At 44.1% G+C, this 21636-nt stretch overlaps 1 protein-coding gene across 6 annotated transcripts in view; it reads right to left on the bottom strand.

Annotated features, from left to right (window-relative positions):
• The window catches only part of LOC138300428 (heparan sulfate glucosamine 3-O-sulfotransferase 1-like), a 734894-nt gene that overhangs the window by 355153 nt on the left and 358105 nt on the right, over positions 1-21636 (bottom strand). The window lies entirely within an intron of this gene.

Below are 21636 nucleotides of genomic sequence, written 5' to 3' on the forward strand. Positions count from 1 at the left end.
CTACATTTAGCACCTTGACCTCTACCAATGTAGGTGCCCAAGGGGAACCAATTAATAACTCTATTATTCTAGTCTAAGTCTAGTATTGCAGACCCCTGCTATTACACACATACTGACTGATCTCTTGCAAGATTGAACGTAGATTGGAGCTGGTCACTGGAGTGCGAGCTGTGAGCTGCGAGCTGCTGGGAGGCGGCGCAGAGTGGAGGCAACGCGGACCGTGGACTGTGGGCTGCTCTGAGCCCGGACTGTGTAGCCTGGTGTAGCCAGGTAGCAGCTCGGATGCGTCGCCTGTGGACTGCTTCAGGGCCCTCCCGGATAGCGAGAGCTGCACGGAGGTGGGGTGGAGCAGCGTGGACCGTGGGCCGCTCCTGAGTGGCAGCTCAGACCTCGGAGCTGTTCGGAGCCCATGATCTGCTGCTGGGACCCCCTCCTGAACTGCCCGGATTGCACCCGGACAGGGCAAACATCGACCCCTGACACGCCTGTGCCGCCCCGGTAGCCGCTCGGGTCAGGGCCCCCTGCCCCTGCTGAGAGGGGTTTGGGTTGCCTGGATTGCCTAAGGTGAACCTGGAGCCCACCAACGACAGCGGTGGAGGTTGCAGACCACAAACACTAAAGGCACCAAAAGGAGTCAGCAAGACCAGGTAGGAGCAGCGGCGGAGAGGAGTCAGGTATAATTGCATCTTACACTAGACTGTGCTGGCGCACATATTGCTTTTGCCAGGGGGACGGCCAACGTCAGTCATAGCCACTGCCTCCCACTAGTTCAGACTAGCTGAAGAAGTGTGGAATAAGCATGCTCGTGCCCCCCTTGGCCAATTGAAGTAGTGATGAAGTAAGGTGAAGTAGAGCAAGAGCAGCAAGTGGCAGCAAGCGGCGGGGATGAGGCGGAGCTTAGTACCTTTCCTTCTGTTGATTTTGGACATTGTTTTTGGTCATTATCGGACACTGCAACCAGCATCCAACCAGGACTCAAATCCAACCAGCATTTACTTCCAATTAGCAACTAGTACCTGAGGCTTTATGACATCCTTGGACCAGGCCCAGCCACAAGGTCAGGAGGCGGAGCCTGGGGTCGGAGCGGCCAAAAATAATAACGATCTGTCAACCACTCATGCAAGCATCTACAACAGGGGCAATAATAACATCAACTAGATTGTGGTCTGTGCTTACCCCTCCTGGCACCCATAGTCCCTCAGGACATTGGAGGACAAGAACTGTCACACAATAGGTACAAAGGTTACAAAAGGAACAAAGGCCGCAGGCGAAGCTGGTAAAACAGTTAAAGGAGGCTAATCATAAAAGACTGAAAGAGCAGAGGGCTTGCAGGATACTTGGCGATTAGTGGAAGTTAGCACATAAAATCTTCTCTGTACACAGGGAAATCAGCAAACCGAGAAGGCCGCCTATGGCAGAAGATCGCCTACAACCAGGTCTCAAGGTGCCAGGGCTGTGCAGTAAACCTAATATGCCTAAAACAGGAATCAAAAAGTACTGGTGCCATACGAGCCTCTCAAGCCCTACTGGCCCGGCATCCCCTTTGAGTCGGATGATACGGGTGAAGGAACTTTAGAATCTGTGAAACCAATAGAATCCATAGTTCCCATAGATCTGATTAGTTGTGTTGAGTATGTCAATGAATCCACCTCGGATAAAAAATCTAAGTCCCAGGAGTACCAGAAGGACCCAAAGAGGAGCCTAAAGCGAAGGGTCCCAAATATTCATCAACCATATATACACAACTATTTTACAAGAACTAGGAATGGTCCAGGCACTGTGGGGGAAACAATTGAATCCATTATTCCAGAGGGCAATCAAGGCTCATGGTCTGCTATTGCCTCGCCGAATGTGCGGTTCAACCCAGCAATCAAGTCAACGCAATCAGAGCAAGTACAAAATGAGACAGGCAAAGGCAGCAGCCTTGACGCCTCACTTATTGGGGAGCTGATGGAGCCGGCGAATACCGCAATAGGAGGAAGCATGAGTATGCATAACAAGAATCAGTACAATGGTACCACTGAAACTAACACTAGCAACAACACTAACACAATTCAGATACACCAAGTTGAAGCAATGAGATCAGGCCTGACGTCTGAACAGCCACTCAGGGGGCAGTCTGGGCACCCAAGGGACAGCCGACAGCAAATATTGGCTGAGACTTATCAGACAGTACCATCACAATCGGCGGAATTACAGGTTCAAGAGCCCTTTGATATCAGCTGGACCCACTCCCCCTCTTGTATCGGGGCCCCAGTGGGTCCCGCAGTATTCCCACAACTCAATAGCCCAGGAAGGTTGGAGTCTACAAGAAACAAGCCTTGAAGAACAACGGCGTGAGGATAAGGTCAGAAGAGATCCCAGAGAGGAAACAGGAGAAAATAACACACCCAATGTGGGGAACGGGAAGTAGTGGGTAGCACTGATTGCATTATAAATACCATCAACAACTCCTTGCTAGCGGCAGTCAAGGCACTCACATGGCAATCTCATAAGATGGAGATTCAATTAGAGTTAACCCACATGATGGCTCAGAACGTACTCCTGTTAGATAACAAACTGAACGTACTAATGAGGAAGTTAGAAAGGTGGGACCAGGGAGGTTCATCGGGCAAGGGAGTGCATGGGAGCAATACAGAAGCAATTTTAGATAAATTATCCATATTGCCAGAGCTGCTAACTAGTTTAATCCAATACTGTAAACCAGCTGGGGAAACTGACAAAACAACCAGTTGCATTCCACCTGGAGGTAAGAAGCAGGACAGAGCTCCCCTCAAATTAATTTGTAAAGGGAGGCCCGCCACACCCAATGCTGAGGGGCTGGTTAGCAAGGAGTATGGTCCAAGAAATGAGCCTCCTTCCATGGTGCCGCCACTATATCCCCATTATTATTCTGGCAAAAAACTGTCTAGAAGTGCCAAATCTGGAGACAGTCTCATATCAGTTGCAAAATGAGCCTCTACCCACGGCGCTCCCACTATCTCCTACTATCACTGTGGTAAAAAACATTCTTGAAGTGCCAAATCTGGAGACATTCTCGAATCAGTTGCGCAAGTCATTGGGCAATTGGGCACAATCTATAGCCACTATTAACAAGACAGAAGAAGAGATTGAAAAAAACACTCAAAGCTACAAAAAAAACATTAGATGGAAACACACTGAGAAAATGCCCAACGACACCAGTAACTCCCCAATCTACTGGAGCCTTATCCAATCTTTAAGCAGAGATCAGCAGCTGCTCCCACAATGGCACTGGCTCAGTTGAGGAAGATCAGTCAACCAATGTCGAGCCTAAACTTCAAATTATTGACAATAAGGTTGCTCCTGCATGCAAGGAAGATCTTAACCCTACACTGGCCAGCTCCAGGATGGAGGATCCTATTGTAGAATCTGGCCAAACACCCCCACAGCAGGAGGCCGGTCCAACAGAATAGGCAACCTAAGGTCAATAAAGGGGCTGCCACAGGCAGGAGGGGTTGCGCCTGGAATGGATCAAGAGTATGTGGGGGGTGTGGAAACAGCACAGGGGGCTAGCCCTATGATAATTCCTGTGACATATCAACCGGGCATGGAGGGTAGGAGGAGTACCATAGAAGGTAACCTAGAAAGAGTGCAGATTAATAAGCCACATGTCAGTAATGGGGGCTCTGGCTAAAACAAAAAAGTGATAGAGATAATTGTTGCATGCTATTGACTGGCACTTGACCCCTGAAGACACTACATTTGAACTCCATGGGGCAAAGGGGATAGCACCTTGTGGGACACAAGCGGCAAGCAGCATAACACTGAAACAGGGAAAGCAAAGTAGAGGGCAGCAAGAATATAAAGACTCACAAGAAACAATCCAATCCACAGGAAGATTAGGGACAGGCCAGACGAGGGCTTGGAGCAGTGAAAAAAGACGTCAACCTTTGATAAAACATAGCCTCGAGTCCACACATGAATACACTAGGGTATTAAATATAAAGCCTGTAAAATCTCAGAAAATTACAGATCAGTCGACCATAATCTTCACTCCATTATATGCTTCTCAGGGGCCATGGGATATTCTCAATAGATCAAATATTCTACGATTACTACATCATATATATGAATTCCAAATTTTGACGTCAGAAGACTTATTAGTGGTGAACTTTAACACCTACACATGGATTAGTCAGAACGAACCCACACTGACCACATGGTCTGCACAAAGCAATATCAATAGAATCTTTGAATACAAAGGGCTCCTGGAAAATTGGGGTATAAAAATTAGCAAACAAGTTACAGAACGGTACGCACAAGTTTTAGTTGCTGGAAGCCAAGCAACACATCTAGTCAGGAAAACTTTCAGCGCCTTGAGAGGAACTTCGGTCATGAAACCACTATTAGTAGAAGAAAAAATAACCATCCAGTTGACAAAGAACACAGGTGAGTCCTACCCGGAAGGGCCAAGGAACATAGGAGTGTGTCATTCTGATGGGTTAAATAACGGTCACAGTATTGTGAGGGGGCAAGGATGGGAATGGCTCCCTGCAGCTCTGTCTACTAAAAGGAAAATGTATATTTAACTCTAAATGCCTCCCATAAAATCCAAATATAAAACTATCAGAATAATTAGCTGGAACGTGCCTGGCTTGGCTTCCCTTATAGCCAGTTTCAGTATTAAGATCTTTGTAAACAAAGTAGATATTATGTGCTTCCAAGAAACATGGATGGCAGAGCCCCTGACCATTGAGGGTTTAACAACAATCCAGTCGCCTGCCCACAAAAAAAACTTGTTCAGAAGATACTTTGGAGGTCTTGCAACATACGCTAAATTAAACTTGGCTATCAGATTAGTAATGTGTGAGAAATCTACGAGAAACTTGCAAATGATAACAATTCATGGCTTAGCCTTATGTAAAAAAAAGCACACAGGTAACAGTGGCAAACATAAACATCAACCCCCATCAAGGAAAGAAACAGATGATGGTTAAATCTGTATTGGTCCTGCTGAAGGAGTTTGTTTACGAACATCCAGGTCATGAATATGTGATGGCAGGAGATTTTAACATTCGCCAGCTTGGTCAGGCATTGGGGCCTTTTTGAGACCCAGTAAGATTAGTTATAGAAACTTTCCTTATAGAACATGATCTCAAAACGACAGACTGCAGCAGCTTAGTAGCGGGCACAAGCATTCCAACTTTTAGAAATATATCCATATTAGACTACATTTTTTGAAGCCCAGCACTGCTGTGCAGGTGCTTAAGCCACAAGGTGGTTCTTAGAACTGAAAGTGACCATAATCCGCTGGTAATAGAAGTTGATCTTGGGGCAATGAGACATGATCTCTACAAAGGTAGTGGCCGCCAATTCATTGCAGGCCCATCAACAAAACAAATTAAATGGAGTGCAGCCTGCAAAATAAAATATGAGGCATGGAAGCAGGTTAATGGCCCAATAAAATTCCAACATAGGGCAGGCCAAATAACTGATCAATGGGGGCATGTACTGAAGAATCTTCAAACTTATCTCTGTAACACAGCACAGGCTGGTCACACTGGGGTAAAAAAACAAAGGATGGATAAGCTGCCAGCAACCAAGGAATGCATACAGTATAAAAGGAGATGCCTGCAGGCAGAAAGGCACTACAAGAGGAACAAAACCCCTGCAATGGATGTCCTAAGGAGGCTGGCACGGAAAGAGTATAAAAGAGCATTATGGTCACTGAAAGTAAAAGACACAGAAGAATGCTGGAAACACCTGGTTGCACTACTGCTGCCTAATAAAAGCAGAGAATTCTGGGACTACATTAGCTCATTGCTCTATGCATCTGAAACCATTGTTACTGAGATCTCTGCCTGCGATTGGAAAAGGCATGTGGGAAATCTTATGTGGACCCAAAGTATGCAGAGGCTCAAGAACTTGTTGCCAGGTTCTACGAAACAGATGGGCTAGATGACAAGACAGCACCTGTCACCATTGAAACTGTGCAAACGATCCTTGTTAAAATGAGGTGGGTTGGGGCTCCCCGCCCCAACGGCCTTCCGTGGAGCATATTCAGAGATGATCAAGTATATTGAGATAAACCCCTGACTGCTCTATTTAATGACTGTTTACACTTTTCGGTGGTTCCCCCAAGGGCTCAATACTTCAACCCATTTACAAAAAAGGGGGTATTACCTGCCCTGAAAATGATAGGCCTTATAAGACGTAGATGGCAAAGCCTATGCAAGGGTGTTGCGTCAAGAGCTAGAAAATTGGATATCAGCAAATGACATCATTCCCTCATATCAAACAGGCTTCAGACCTAGCTCTTCTACATTGAAATCAACATCTCACCCACTCTTTGCATGTTTTATTGATTATAGTGTGCCTTTCGATGCAGTGGTGCGCCACATCCTTTAGAAGAAACTAGCGTCCTGGGGGATACCAAGGAAACTGCTCGCATCAATAATGGCTTTATACTCTGACACTTGGGTGAGAATAAAAATCACAACCACACATGTGACCAGGAGGATTTTTACCAACAAAGGTCTAAAACAGGGCTGTGTCATCACCCCCACCCCTTTTTCACTTATACACAGTTGATCTGGGTGCTGAGTTGCTTAGAGGAAACACGTTTCCTCCGAGATTGGGGCAATCAGTGCTCCCCATAATTCAATATGCGGATGATCTGGTCTTGCTCGCCCAAACTCGGATCGGGCTAGAAAGAGGACTTGACATATTGCACAGATACAATGAAAGAACTGCCTTAAAAGCAAATGCAGCAAAAACTAAGGTCCTGGTTTTTGCCCGCCAGGCAAAAAGACTGGATAGAACATGGAAACTTGGACCATTAAGTATAGAGATGGAAAATAAATATCACTACCTGGGAGTTTGGTTATCAAACACGGGGAGAATAACACACCAGACAGCGGCATTGACTTCTAAAGCAGTGAAAATATCTTATGCTTTAGCAAAACACCATCAACGGCTTAATGCACCGACATTAGAGCCAATAAGGAGGGCAGTAAGGGCAAAATTGCTACCTGCAATTACCTGTGGCCATTTGCCATTTCTTTCAACCACATTGGAGAATTGCCACATGAGAGCCTACAAAAGGATCTTTAAGATCCCCAGACCAACAAGGCATGCAGGGATACGCCTGGAACTAGACATATTAAGAATGGATATAACGTACAAAATGGACATGATAAAGCTCCATCAGAGTGTCTGCAAGGCAGATGCAGGTAGCCTTAGGGAGGATTTGAAAGTAATCTTTAAAGATAAGACAAGCAGTTGGGCCATCTATCTGACACAGGCTGAGGAGCAATTCAACTTGGCTCCCTCCTGTACTACAGCCCCTCTTTCACAAAAGCGGTGCTGAAGAATAAATTGAAAGAGTTAGGCGTGCAAGCCTCCAGAGACAAAGATATCTCAATAGTGATGGATATCAGCGGAGCCGATGGCTTGCTTGAATCCAATACAACCAACAAAGGTCAGCCTTATTTAAAAGCACCCTTTGGAGAGCGAGCGTTCCAGAGCATACTGCAGTTGCGCCTCTTAACCCTACCTGTCTGGGATTATCGACGCAAATGGAAGATGGCATAGGGGTACTCGCAGGAATGCACTCTGTGTAAATATCATACTGAATCTTTAACACACATTTTTTGCTGCTTCCCATGTTTGGCTTCAGAAAGATGTAAACTTTTCAATCCCCTGTTCTTGAAACACAGGGTGAGAACATGTAATGAAGCCTTAATACTTATATTCACTGCAATGGTCCCCATGGAACTTTCCTGCTTTGGGAATTTTTTTTACAAACTGAGTCTCGCCCTAAGTCACGCAAGGGGCCAAATTAGTGTGGGTATTCACAGAAGGGGGAGGCCTACAATGAAACGGCTTTGAAGAAATGGCTCCAACCACCCAAGCTATCCCACACTTCTGCTTAATGTCTCTGGGTGCTGGAATGATGAGCTGTGAGAGGTTACCCACTCATAACAGCTTTGGGCTCATGGTCTCTGGCATCTGCACTCCTTCAGTACGAACCTAAGTGGCCTAGCTGAGTCAGCACTGTTTTCTAAATTATCTTGATATAGCTCATCAACCTGAGAATTTAGTAGCTCTATGGCGAGCTCCACTGAGTCTGGCAAGGCTCCGTGGTATGAACTTTGGGCTCACGGAATGTATTATTTTGTACTCCTATCCCTAAGAGATGAGTCAACCAGCGGGCATCAGGGAACATTAGTTACGGTACTGCATGAATGATTGAATAATCAGTCAGTGCTCGTACAGGGAAGGACAATGGTCACTTACTTTGTGTAACAGCTTGAATTTTAGGCAACTGCATGATTGGATTCTTTTATTTGTATTTTATTGTATTCAGTCAGGAGGATACATGATTTTTTGCACCCGCATAGGATCTATATGGCATTATGTTGGTTAAGAGCTTTGGTATATTAAGGGCGTTCTTTTCTTTCATTGTAATTCGCTGCAACGATTTTAATTAATCATGCAGTAAAGATTTTAATCATCAGTATTTCATCATCAATTAAGACTATTTGTAATGTGGCACATACTAAAGGTGAATGGCCCATCATGCATAGAAAGGTATAATCCAAATGCAGAACATAAATGGGACACTGACCCAAAATGAGCATGGCCTATTGCAACTTAAATAAAATCTGAGATAAAATAAATCCTACTGCTCATCCAAATAGTTTAACATCCACCTTGTGTTTTTTTCCACAGTTTATACATGCTTAATTTGTAAAAAATTAAGTGCCAGGGCCCTTCTCAAGAGACTATGACAGGCTGCACCAGCCATTGCTCCTGCCTGCACTAACTGTACCAACACAACTACTAACCATCCCACTCCTATAAGTCTGACAATTCTGAATATTCCAGGCCACCCAAAGCTGTAAGAATGGTGTGGAAAAGTCTGAAATGTCATTTCTACTGTAGATTGAATTATTAAACATTGTGGCGCATCGCAAAATTAGACAAACAGCGCCACAATGGTGGACTGATATTAATGACGGTGCTGAGAATTGTGTGCAGGTGATGAGCATCGGTAACCAATGGCGCAAATAAAGCACTGATTTTATATTATATTCCTTTTAAAATATCTAAATTTATACTAGCCAGACACATTACCTGCTGGAAGTGCGATGATAGTGATGCTATGTAATAACAAAAGTTCTTAAAATTTCTCAGTGTTGTGGCTTTTTCGGACCTACGTTTAGTAAAAAATCATTGTATTTACAAATGGTTTTTCACCCTTTTCAATTCAGAAGTTATTTTGGGGTGGAATACCTTGTATTGGTCTCAATTTATTAGTAGATAAATTGGTAGATCTACTTATCACAGTTGCTCTGCAAATTATCACCTGCAGTTTCAAGTCAAGGGATAATCCGTTATTTCATTCTGGTGGAACTTGCTATGCTGTAATTATAGACTATGGCCCTCATTCCGACCCTGGCGCGGGTGACGGAAGCACCGCCAACAGGCTGGCGGTGCTTCCTTGCCCATTCTGACCGCGGCGGTAAAGCCGCGGTCAGAAAACTGGGTCTGTCGGTTTCCCGCCGCATTTCCCCCGGCTGGGCGAATCCGCCATGGCGGCGCTGCAAGCAGCGCCGCCATGGGGATTCCAACCGCCTTACCGCCAGCCTGTTTCTGGCGGTCTTTACCGCCAGGAACAGGATGGCGGGAACGGGTGTCCTGGGGCCCTGGGGGCCCCTGCACTGCCCATGCCAATGGGCCCCAGCATGCTTTTCACTGTCTGCCTAGCAGACAGTGAAAAGCGCGACGGGTGCAACTGAACCCGTCGCACACCTGCAACACCGCCGGCTCCATTCGGAGCCGGCTTCAGTGTTGCAGGCCCCTTTCCCGCTGGGCCGGCGGGCGCTACCTTAGGTAGTGCCCGCCGGCCCAGCGGGAAAGTTGGAATGGCCCCAGCGGTCTTTTGACCGCGGGGCGGCCAAATGGCGGTTCCCTCCAGGCGGGCGGCAACCGCCACCCGCCGGGGTCAGAATGACCCCCTATATATGTATAAATTAGTCTCTTTCCAGTTAGTTATTGAAAGGAATAATCTATGGCTACCAGTGACCAATATCTGTTGTTTTGTAATGCATATCAGAATTATAGCATTAGGATGTATTGTTGTCATACAATTTGGTTTAAAGTATGCCTATCACAAACCTTAGAATCTATCTTTTTGAGTAGTAACAGTCCTTTTTCTACTGCATTTTTCCTTCTATTTCTCTTTTCTTCATTTATATTACATGCAATATTTGATATTTCTTCATGCCTCAGTATATGGTTATTTGACAGTCATTAACTATTATTAGGTAATTCATTTTGAAGATGAATATATTTTGTTATTGCATACCGTCTGTTATTGTTTTCTTTTTATAATTTATTTACTAGAATTTTGTGATTTAAATACAATAACCAAACAATTTCCATAATTTGGCAACATGAGTATTGTTAAACATAATAGTTAGCGGGTACAGTACACAAATATAAAATAGGCCATCTGCCTGCAACCTCATGGTTAGATGCAAAACTGGATTAGGCAGGTTACCATGTCATGGTACGTTCTCCCTGTAGTGTGGGCACGACTCTGATGATGAGGAGTGGCTAGTTGCAGTTCAGCGAACATATGATCAGAAGGCTCCCATATGTCATTTGGGTGAGCAGTATGATTTAGGTACTCTGGATTGTGCTTATTTATATCGCGATAGTAAGCAACATCCAGGAGCATTGGGTAATTGTGGGTGATATTTTGAGCATCCAGACCATTCTGCATTCAGATGATAGATCTATGTCTTTTGGCTAGAACCAATAGCAAGGATGCTAGATGGTGATTTGCCACAGGCACAGGAAATATATCCTCCAATAGAGTAACCTGAGGGAAGGAGTCAATTACAAACTCAAGCATGTCACTCAGAATTTGAAATACATCTCACATATATTGCAAAACTCTTGGACACCGCGAGGACACGTGCAGAAAGCCAGATTCTAATAGCCCACAACATTTATAGGTACTATGTTCTGCCCCACCAAACTTGGTGATCCGTTAAGTATAGTAGTATTGATGTATAACTCTGATATGTAGCAGTTTGTAATTAACAGGTATGTATTAGACTGGAGCACAATAGTATGCCCAAGTCTGATCAGGAATAATGCAATGCAAGGAGACCTCCCATTTCTGTATGACTTCCAGAAGGGCATTCACTGCAGTGGACATGATGGAGGAATATAGGAATGAGATGGTGCGTCCCATATCTTCTCTGAGAATTTATGCAGTAAGGAGTGGCATTTCAGCGGGAGCAGTGGGAAAGGTGATGAAGTCAGCTATTATGGTCGAGCTCATACTATAATATGCCATTATCGCAAGCGAAGAGTGACACCCCTGTTTAAAAAAATATTGAATGATAGGACAACCACTGAGGACAGAATTGAATCAATCCTATGAAGGGCTGCCATAAAAGTTCAGAGGTTGAAGGTGGGGAGCCTTTGGGGTATAAAACCAGATTGATCTGGAAAGACCAGGAACTTCATGAGAGGCTGGTGCCATTTTGACAAAACCTTCGCTGAAATTTTGAGAGGTCTATACGAGGAACAGGCTTCAGCATCGCTATTAGACTTTAGAAGGACTGTAATAACCATCTTCATTGTGGAAGGGGGTAACTTGCCTTTCAAAATTGCTGCATTCTACATATCCGGCAGCCTAGGAGCTAGAATATCAATGTATGCTTTATAAAAATCCATTGGGAAGCAATCTCTCCCGATGCTTTAGCCCTAGGGAGGTTGATGATGTTGTTTTTTTTTTATGTCCACTAGTGTTATTGGGGAATTTAGCAGTTTCCTCGTCAGACTCTCAAGTCATGGATAACAGGCTTTATCTTCTGCATCATACATCACAGTGGGAGTATATAGAGTCTCATAGTATGTTCTGGAAAACAGCAAAGATCTCAACTGGGTAAGTCATAATGTCTTTGTCATCCTTCTGGATGCCAGTGATTCACTCAAAAGACCCATCACCTCTGGAAAGCCAGGCAAAGGTTCTGCCCGTGTGGTCACAATAGCCAAATTTATGCTTGCTGGTCTTCTGGCCCATGTAGAAAACCTCTCACTGAGCTGCGGCCCTAAATTCAGACAAGGTCTGTTTTGGATTCTCTGGCATATAGATTTTAGTAATTGGCTTTGATTTCAATAATACAGTTAAACTGAAGAGAAACCTATTTAACAGAGCCTGCTGCATTAAAGCCATATTTTACTAAAACATTCTACCAGTAATGAACATTTTAATGAGGGAAATGTATTAGCAATATTTTAATTGAAGACTACTGTTGAACATGGTCCTTCTTAGGGAATTTTTTCTGACATTTTTGGCTTTTTCCTCCCAGTTTTGTGCTGACTCTCTTTTCATGGCCTTAGGAAACTAGTCACTTCCCCACTGTGCTGCAGTGGGAATGTACGCACACCCTTCCTAAACATACCAGGAAGGGCCTCTTACATGATTGATTCAGGTGCTCTACCCAGGAGTGCCCTGTAAAAAGGTACACCACATACCCGGCATGGGTAAGGCCCTGGCGACTAGTGGGATATTGCAGTGAGTGTGCCACCAACCAAAATAGCCTGTCAAGCATATATTTGGCCTGACAATGCAGGCCTATGAAGGTGCAGTTTTGCTTGTGCTCAGGTTGGCACTTCCAACTTCATAGCCATTCCTGAATGGGCCCTTCTCTACCCCTAGAGCATCCCCTGAAGGGTGGAGCGGGATAGATGAAAGGTGGGGCAGGTAAACCTGGGTGTCCTATGCCCCAGTAGTGAAGAACCCCCACGTGTGTTTTCCCTACGTAGGGGATCAGCTCTTCCCATATATTTTGCTCATTCTCTACCCAGTGGTTTTAGGGCCCTGGGCGCTTACTCAGAAGTACAGCAGCTCTAGCCAGTGTGTGTGGGTGTGCCCACTATGTTTCAAATATGTGCCAAGCCTGTTGTAGCAGGCCTATGTGTGTGCACTTGCACGTAAGGTTGTGTTGACGTTTCGTCTGTGGTGGCAGTCAGAGGTTCGTCAGACTATCATCAGGACTCAATGTTGTAAAATAATCTGATTCTGACTCGCATGGGTTGAGCAGATGCAGATGGAGACAGACACTAGTGGTCCCATATTTAGAAGGTTGAAATCCCCTTGTATTTTGCTACAGAGTCTATTTTTACAGCCTGTTGTATCATTTTACAACACTGAGTCCTGATGATGGTCTGACAGACATTAGACTGCCACCACAGACCAAATCATCGACATTACCTTCTCATTTGACAAGCTGAATTGAACGACCATTATATTGCTTGAACTGGGACTGGAAACCAGGCAAATATTGTGCAGGACTGTGTCAAGAGGAAGGTTGTAACCCCTTCCTGGATCTTCTGTAGGTATACAATCATGTGATCTAGGAGGGTTACATACAGTGTTGTTGTTTATGGGATGGATATTCGTTGTACATTTTTTGAACTTCCTGAATCCAATTGATTAATTTATTGGATTTGAACAGTTGTCTTATTTATCAATTGAAGATTGGATCTTATGTACAAAAATGATATCCAAGCAATTCCTCTAGGAGCATTTCTAAGTGAGATACTTCTATAATGTATCTTGCTTATCAAAAGTCCTTTTGTGTGCCTGGATAAATTGGAGGGAGAGGTTTTGACACTTGGCCTCTCTGAGCCAAGGCATGACCACACTAAAGATTGGGATCTGCATTCCTTGGCCCCATGGCAGTCAGGACTGAAAATTAGGGAAGACATCTTGGGTTCAAAGGGGGGCACTCTGAACCTCCCCTGACTACAGTATACAACTGGTGCCACACTGCAGCAAAATAGAGATATGCTTGTGGGAACGCATGCCTGGAGAAACTGAACTGCATGGTGCACACTGCCAGAGGAATCTGTTGTGCAGAAGGAGTAAATACTGCACTTGGAAGGGACTGCGCACTCTTCCAGAATAGTGGCTGGTCCGAGCTGAGTGTCCATGGCTGTGTGGCACCCGGAGTGTGCTTTCCAAGGGCTTGTTGGCTTTTACCCTGTTCTCTGGTGGAGGTCTCAAGGTCATTAAAAGTACTCCTGTGAGGGACCTACACCTTCTACCTGTGACACCTGAAGAGCAGTGCCCTCTTAAGTGCCCACATCATCTGCTGGATCCCACCTGGTAGCGGCAGTGTGAGTGTGGAACCAAGTATTATGCCTGGAGATCAGATTGCCTGGTGCGGAGCCCTAAAGGAACTGCCCACATTCCAATGAGTGTGGCCCTGCATTGTGGGGCCTCTGCATACATTAGTGTCTTATGAGTGGTGAGGGGATTCACTGGTTGTGGGAACCTGTGTGGCCCTTTGATCATGCCCCATTTCTCTTATGCGACACGCTGACTGCAAGCTCATGTGGTCTAATTCACAGGTTGAGACCATCGGAGGTGGGGGCGTACTCATAGCAGTGCTGCATGCTGCCTCATGTGGCACCGCTGAACTTGCACCTGTGTGTGATCGGAATTGTGTGATGTGACTCAAGTCATCAGGCACCAGATTTGTAACTCATTTCCAGGGAGGTACGGAAACGGTAACTCTACGTTTGTGTGACCAGAGTTATCTGCTGTGACCCAAGTCAAAGTGCACCAGACATTGGGCCTCATTTCGAGGGAGGTACGGAATTGGTAACCCTTCGCTTGTGTGACTGGAATTGTCTGGTGTGACTCAAGTCTTTGCGCACCAGATGTTGTGCCTCATTTCCAGGGAGGCGCAGGGGAGCACATTTGTGTTACGGAGTGCCCAGATTGCCCGGGTGCACCTTTGTTGAATATGTGTACTACAGGGCACCTCCCCCTTCTGAGAAGCTCCCCTGCTTCATCTCTCACTCATCAATTGCTTCTTTTGCTGCCCTCAGTGCAGTGGACCAACTGCCAACTCCTCACCCAGCCGTGACAACTCCTTGTTACCAGGTTGTATTGACAGAACGGGCCTGGGTGGTGAGAGTAAGTGGATTACAGAATGCTTCTGAGAGCGATCGGAAGCAGGTCCCAAGATGTGGTGACCCCCCATTGTGCCTCGCAGAACTAGGCAAGTGCCTGCTGGCACATTGGGGCAACCTTTGATTTAACTTCCCGAGGGGTGGCCAAACCTCCATTTGTCAACTGCCATGAGAAACCGCCTATTATCTATCCTCTTACCTTTTTCCCTGGGACCTGAATAAGTATGACTCCACTGGGATTGGCCTAGTGTCCAGAAAGTGGAAAAGTTTCCTTAAACTCCAGTCCACGGGGAGTGGCGTAGTCAAGGTTGGCTGAAGGGTGGAGAAAGGTTTGGGCCACAGGGCCTGCGAGTACAACATTTAGTAACCTGCCAAATATTAGTGTACCGCATTAGGGTGCTGTGTTTGTGTGTATGTGTGTCATACAAACCTGCCTGATTTCCATAGCACCGGGTATCTGTGCTGAGTCAGTGCATGGGAGTGACTGCCTGTGATTAACAACATTCCATAGCTGTGTTGCCCTACACATTGATACTTGCCAAAGTGAACTACATGTGACATTGGTTTTACCTATGCAGCCTCCGACCACGAGGCCATTTAAAGGTGTTATAATTACCTATGTGTACACATTACTGCTATTGTGAACTGGGGTGCTCCATATAATTGAGTAAGATAGAATTAGAATAATTTTTTGGGTGGGTCTTGTGCTGACAATGTTTTGAACTGCATGAGGGTGCTGCCGGTAAAGTAAGATCTTTCTCACAGTGTACATATTACTGATCTCATTTTAATTTGGTAGGGCCTAGTTCTGCATGTGATATTTCCAAATGTTATTTATGCCCAGATACACATGATGTTCATGCTGTGTTAAACTAATGTGTGTTGAATACAAACATTACATATACATATTACATATATTTACATACATCTCGTGTAAAGTCTCTTTTGTGGCACTCAGTGGATTTATTGTGTGAAAGTGCTGTGCCAATGCTTTACACATTGCCCCTGTGATAACCCTGACTGCTCAGTGCCAATTTACCTAAAGGTGAGTGCAGGTTATATAGTCAATGTAAGCATCCACCCCTGACAAGAGTGGTAGGTTCTGCCTGGTTAGGGCCTTGCCTCAGCCAACCAGATCGTGCCCCTCCAACAACTACAATTCCTCAGTGATGAGGCCCAATAGGGATACTATTCAAGCAGCTTTTGTGGCTGGTCCCATCCAATAAGGACTTAGTCCAGGAACTCAACCAGCACTGTTTCTTGAGGTGGGTGCCAATACTATTTGTATATGGGTACTTCTTTGTAACAACATTGCTGAAATAAATTGATAGAACTACATGCTACACAGACATACTCCTAGTTGTTAAGAAGCTTTGGGTCTAGCATTGCCATGTGTCATATTTTGCATGTCTCAATGGGTTTAGCTAAGTAAGATTTCAATACCCTACATAATCAATTTACACCTTACTATTGAGGCCACAAAGACAAAAATGCAAGTCGTGCTTGTTTTCCATGCAATGGCGACTTCTACTACTCAGATAAGATGGCTCCTTAGTACTAAATTCAAGACTGTTTTTCATACAGTCGTTTCCTTCTAACAGTGACAACACTTGAGCTCAGATATGTTGAAGTAGAATACTATCTAGGGTAATTTTACAGCTTAATAATCATAGGCTTCAGCATTTCTGCATTCCCCTTTTAGTTTGTCGCAGCACCAGCAATTTCAGTTGAATGATGCACATTTTTTAAAATGTGCACCCACATTTTCGTGGATCATTTAAATAGACTTTCGTACACATTTTACCTCTGGTCCCAGTCATCAGCTATGTTACTATAAAAAGATCAATCTTAAGGAACACTTCAGTTATTGTGCACTGGTGTGGTTTAAATACAGCTAATGTCTCATAATACGTTCATCCCATGTGCATGGATGAAAAACCTAATGTGGCAAGCAAAGATGTCTCAACCTATACTTATTACCCTTTTTAGGTCGGTCGTCTGTTTTTTCACCAGTGAAGTCATCAGTCTGGGAGTCTACTGGGTGTACTATGTGATTTTGGTGATGTTCCCTGACAGAGCTGTATGGTCTGATGGTTAGGTGTACACACTACACCTTGTTAAGGCTGGCTTGTGCCCCTCATAAGAATCTAAGGGGGGTACCTGTTGAAAATGGAGCAGTAGATTATAAAGAGGGGGAAGGCTAATTAGTCTCACCTAGAAAGCCCCTCAAGTCACCCTAATGGAGTGTGCAGTGTGTGTGTGTGGGGTGGGTGGGTTAGATGTGTTTGTGGCCATGTATAACCCATGCTGTGAGGACCAGGTAAGTCCACATGACATGGGTAAACACGGGATATCTGTTTACACATACTGTAGGACTGGAGGACTGTCTGTTGCACAAAATTGACTGGATGTGCTTGAAACCTCCAGGATGTGAGAAAGCAGGTTATCATAACAAATATAATGCACAATCAAAAATATGTAAGCTTCAATGAATAGGATACCTAAAATAAGGTGAAATGTTGCATATTGAATGAGATGTGACTCAAACAGCATAAGAAGGAGAACAGGCTGTTTAGGTATTCTAAATGATCAGGTATTTGGGAAAATAAGGAATTAGCAATTTAGGGTTGGACAGGCTAAAAAATGTTGAATTAGCTCTCAAAGTTGGGTTCTAGGCCAATGAATTGAGAAAAATCAATAGTGTGAGAAATGGGTTTATTGGTTGACTGTGGTGTAAGCCTAGGTCAAACGACAGCCACAATCCCTGTGCTTAACCCTGGGAATGTTGGCACAAAAACAGTCAGACATAACTTAGAGGCAATGTGCAAAGTATTTATGCAGCACACAAACAATAATGAAGTGAAAACACAACTCAGGAAAATTCCCATACAAATTTAGAAAAATAGATTACATTTTAATAAAAAATATTTGACACCAACACTAAAAGAAACTTAACCAGTGAAACCAGAGTTATGGATTTATAAAGTTTTTAGTATAAACTAGTGCCAAACCCTGGACATTTAGTCACACAAAACCAGGTCAAAGTAAGAAAATATGGCCGACTGTGATGGAGCATGTTTGATACAAGAAGTGGCCTGGGCCTGGTCGCCACTTACCTTTGGACTCAGAAAACATTTTGGTGAAAAAATTCTATGAATTAAAAGTGCTATGGGCCAAGGCTGAAAGCGCTGTCTGAGGAAGAAGCATTGATGCTGGGGAGCCACCAGACAATGCCATGGTAAATTTCTATGTTCAGACTTAGTTACTTCTATGGAAGTCAAAAAACTTCAGCCGGATGAGGTAGGAGGCTATGGCCGATGACAGTTCCAGGAGGCCTGATACCCCTTAGGAATAGGACCACTGATTATGATTTTCTGCTACGAAGGAGAATGTAGCGGAAGCACCCAGGAAATCAGGCTGACCAGTGGCACACCTTAGGTGGATCAACGGGTAGGTTGGTCATCGTCTTCCCTCAGAGCACTTTTAAGCCACAAAATGTACAAGTCCCACATTTTGGAAGCTGGCTACCTGGGCACCTTTAACACAATCACCAATGGTCCAGGACTGGAGGGGCACCACTTGGGGGAGTTAGGACTTACTTAGGCTGGGTCCAAGTGCTGGAACCTTTTATGTCCCAGAGGTTGTGACCAGGAGGATCTAACCAGGAGCCAAACAAACTAGCCATTGGAGTCACTCTAGTAGTACTTGGTTCAGGTGGAGAAGAAGGGCTCAAGCTCGAAATACATAGCAGAGTGTCTCTAAATTAAGCCTGACTGTTTTGTGCCAAGCTACCAGAGGGTTAAACGACGGCTAATGAAGTGAGATTTGTGGCTCACCTTGACAAGCATTGTGGTTGTTGCTTGAGAAGGGGTTTCACACCCTCCATAAAAAAACAATAATTTCTCACAATAAATAAGAACACTCTAACAGAATATTAAAATATGTCAAAATGATGCCTGAAAAGAACAGTTTTATTACCCATTAGCACAATAATCTTCTTGTGCCCACAGCCTGCACTTTGGTGACCATTTCCATCAATTTCAGTGTGTCGAAAAGGAACTATATACCATACACATTTAATTCCCTTGAAATGTAACGAATTCCCAGATAAGTCATAGATTTCCAGGCATATTTCTATTCCTCTCAGTGAAATACAGTGGACTAAAAGCATGGTAGAAAGGAAGAATACCTACCCATTCACATCCATTACATATTCATGTATCCACTTCCACTTTTGGAAAAATGTAAACCAATTTAATGTCTGCTGAGTATACTGAAACATTACTTAAACTATCTCCCTCTAGGTTGCATGTGTGCTCAAAACACCTCCTAAGTAGTATAATACTCTGGCTATCAAAAACATATCTCATTGAGTAATAATAATTTTCACCACCGCTTTCCTATCACCTCATTGGCAGATGTCTTTGTATTAGAATGACTCATTCAAAAATGTACCTTCTATAGCAAAAGCTATTCTACTCATTTGCCATCCTAATGCAAACTATAGCTCACTGGTTTCTGGGTGAAGGGCCAGATGTAGCAAAGGGTTTTTCCCATTCTGTGTCAATGGGAAAATGTGTTCGTACATATGGCCCGAAGTCTCAGAGAAGGATACTTCACTCTAATAAACAGTGAGGAAACTTTTGGTGCACTATAACAATAAACTCCCAAAAACTGTGGGGCATATTTATACTCCGTTTGCGCCGGATTTGCGTCAGATTTTTTTACGCAAATTCGACGCAAAACTAACTCCATATTTATACTCTGGCGTTAGACGCGTCTAGCGCCAAAGTCCATGGAGTGTTCGTCACTTTTTAGCGTGGACACCTACTTTGCGTTAATGATATGCAAGGTAGGCGTTCCCGTCTAAAAAATTGACTCCGAGGCATGTGCGCCGTATTTACACTCCCGGGCAAAAATCACGCCCGGGAGTGGGCGGGTCAAAAAAAATGACGTCCAGCCGCTTTAGCGTCGTTTTTTAGCGCCTGGTCAGGGCAGGCGTTAAGGGACCTGTGGGCTCGGAAGGAGCCCAGAGGTGCCCTCCCATGCCCCCAGGGACCCCCCCTGTCACTCTTGCCCACCCCAGGAGGACGCCTAAGGATGGAGGGACCCATCCCAGGGAACATAAGGTAAGTTCAGGTAAGTAATTTTTTTTTTTTTTTTGTGGCATAGGGGGACCTGATTTGTGCCCCCCCACATGCCACTATGCCCAATGACCATGCCCAGGGGACAGAAGTCCCCTGAGCATGGCCATTGGGCAAGGGGGCATGACTCCTGTCTTTGCTAAGACAGGAGTCATTTCAATGGGGGTTGGGAGTTTAAAAAAATGGCGCAAATCGGGTTGAGGCGAAAATTTTGCCTCAGCCTGACTTGCCCCATTTTTTGGCGCCCAAGCTCCATATTCCCCTACGCCAGCGCTGCCTGGTGTACGTCATTTTTTTTCATGCACACCAGGCAGCTCCGCCGGCTAACGCCGGCTAACGTCATTGAATAAATACGGCGCCCGCATGGCGCTTCAGAATGGCGTTAGATTTTTTGACGCACAACTGCGTTGGCGCAGTTGTGCATCGAAAAGTATAAATATGGCCCTGTGTCCTAAAAGATAGATGTTTCCTGTAATTCCTTAGTGTACTCACAAAGAATTTGGGGAATTTAGACCTTTGTCAATGTGTTCAATGTATTCTTTGGTCACACTGTTTATCTAGGTGTATTTAGACTTCAATGGATAAAGCCTTTTCTTAATGTCCTCATTGGTTCTGCTATTTCATTGAGATCTTAAAACCGTAATATACATGTATGTTACACTAATTTGACCTACATCCAGCTCTGAAAGTTCTATATTCTTTTATTTTCTTCTTCTTTATAGTGATTCATGTATGTCCTCTATAACGCTTCACTGTATAGTGTGTTTGTTTGTTTGTAACATATCCTTTTGGATTGTTTACCAGTTTGCACATTAAACTAAATTAAAATATCTATTTAGTGTGCAAAAAATCTGATTGATAACTGATATATTACTTTCTTATTAGTTAGAATGCACAAAGGAGGCTTTTCCCTTTTCACTTAATTTTGCTTTTGCCGCAGGTGTCATTCCTCTTTATCACAATCATTGCATGTCATAGGACAATATAGGTAGAAGAATATCTTAAATTATTTTACCGTTGTAGAAACAGTAAATTAATTTTGTATCTCAAATTACTCTGAATGTTCATGTGGTCTATTTTTAGGAAATCCCTTATTATGATAGACAGTAAATTGGGAATGGATTGGATTGAAACCTTTTATTTTAACTACTAATTGTAATACCTAGTATACCAATGGGTACAATGGATAGCTAAGAACAACAATGAAAATCAACTGCAACTGTTGACAACAAAGAGTCTGAATTACATTCTGTTCTTGAATTAGATGGATAATCCTTCCTGATTGACACCTTTTACCTAATACTGATTTTTCACCATTCCAAAGTACTTTCTACATTCAATACAGGCCACAACTGGGCTGGTGGAGAAGGTATCGATATAATAATCTTCTAAGAAACCTCACTCTTGTCTAGGAAAGTACAAATTTTCTATTGGAGTGTATGACCAAAGGGTCAAAATACAGACAAACTTAAGTGACTGCATGGCATGGAGAAAAATAATGCTCTCTAACAGAGAAGGGGTT

This window comes from Pleurodeles waltl, chromosome 6, assembly GCF_031143425.1.
Source record: "Pleurodeles waltl isolate 20211129_DDA chromosome 6, aPleWal1.hap1.20221129, whole genome shotgun sequence".
Lineage (NCBI taxonomy): Eukaryota > Metazoa > Chordata > Amphibia > Caudata > Salamandridae > Pleurodeles > Pleurodeles waltl.